General features: G+C 52.0%; 1 protein-coding gene across 1 annotated transcript in view; it reads left to right on the top strand.

Moving 5' to 3' along the window:
- Positions 1-1,664, top strand: part of cpeb2 (cytoplasmic polyadenylation element binding protein 2) — a 142,625-nt gene that overhangs the window by 104,902 nt on the left and 36,059 nt on the right. The window lies entirely within an intron of this gene.

Raw genomic sequence — 1,664 nt, 5'->3', positions numbered from 1 at the left:
GGGGGGGGGGGTGTAGGACGTTTGACAGAATCGGAGCTGCTCTATTCACTGCTCTCTAAAATAGTAATTTCAATTCCACCTTCACTTATACAGGTTGTTTGTCTCATTGAGCCTCGAGGACTCATTTACAAGAGAACCCTGTTTTTAATCAGTTTAATCAATTTAATCAAATGTTTACAGTAGGTAAACAAAGATGTTTAACAACACGTTAAAATACACCAAAATGCCAGAAATGGCATCTCTTTATTTCTAATTTTCTGGGGGTGGACCCACAGAGTGGTGGTGCAGAGGTTAGAGAAGGTGAGCCTGTGATCAGAAAGTCGTAGGTTCAACTCCCGGTACCGTCAACATCAAAATGTGGGCGGAAAAGTTGAAACACTCACACCTGCCTCCACCTTCATTTGCCCCACTCTGGGCCTCACCCGGTCCGTATAAATTATGGTGAGACTGGGTAATCGGCTCCCAGTTTTCTTCAGTGAGAAACCAGCATTGTTTTTTACAAGAACACGATGTCCAGCACCAGCACCATCCGCCTGTGCCCGTCCTGCAAGATGGCTACATGCTGAGCTTCGACCGGCACAACATCTGTGAAGGATGCCTGGGTCCCCGCCACGCCGACTTCGCCTCCTCCTGCCGTCTCCTTGACCTCCTCCCTCCTGAGGAGAGGCAGAGGCGAGCAGCCTTGTTCAAGGCTAACATCGAGGAGTGCTTCTCCGTGACGGGGGACTGTTCGCTGGACGACGCCATTGCCTTTTTTGACGCAGAGTCACGGAACAAATCAGATGATTCCTCCAGGAAAGGCGACGTCAGCAGCAGCCCCGCTGCTCATTCCCTCCTGGAGAGCGTAGTGTTGGAAAAGGGGGGGCCGAGCGGATGCTCACCCCACCGGGCCTTTCCGCATCGGCAAACACACCGCTCCCAGCCGTCAGTGCCCTCCTCTTGGAGCTGCCCGGCATAATACAGGAGGCAGCTGACACGAAGGGACTTTCCATCCCTCTCCTCCCCCAGCCCAGATCGGATGATCTAGCATGAAGGTTTGGCTCCACCCCGGCTCGCCGCCCTGACCCCATCTGGCCTCGTTTCCTAGCAGTAACATCTTTTTTTTTTTTGAGCTCAGTTTAACTGTAGAAACATTGTGAAGTGTTTCAATGAACTTATCATCATCGCTCAATTTTTTTTTTTAAGAGAAGAAAGAAGAAAAAATATAAAAATAAAAGAGAAATAGATCAAACGAGAGACCACCACAACAAAACAACATGCACAGCACAATGCCACCCACAATATCACCATGAAACATTCGACATGGCACAAGAAATCATCTAGCTTCCACCACTACCCAACCTAGCGTGCATCTGTCAAAGCACCTGAATCCAAACACCCGCGCAAGCACGCCCGCCACCACCAGATTTCTCCAAAAGAATGCCCAATAGTGGATGCGGGGGCCCACAGACCCGCCCCCCCAGGACACAATGGCAACACAGGGAGGACCGGAGCCACAGACACACAGCGGCCCCCAGGCCCAGAGCCCCAGAAGTCTCCCAACAGGGAGAACCACACCACCCCAGAGAGGAGCAGAGGAAAGAACCGGGTGACCCCAGCAACCACAATGCAGAGCCTCCAGGAAGCTGCAGCGACGAGCCCACAGGTCCGGCCAGCAACCCATG

This window comes from Nematolebias whitei, chromosome 3 (assembly GCF_014905685.2).
Source record: "Nematolebias whitei isolate Nwh7 chromosome 3, NemWhi1, whole genome shotgun sequence".
In the NCBI taxonomy this organism is placed as follows: Eukaryota; Metazoa; Chordata; class Actinopteri; order Cyprinodontiformes; family Rivulidae; genus Nematolebias; species Nematolebias whitei.
The sequence above is the reverse complement of the archived record's forward strand: the minus strand, read 5'-3'. Positions and strand labels throughout refer to the sequence as shown.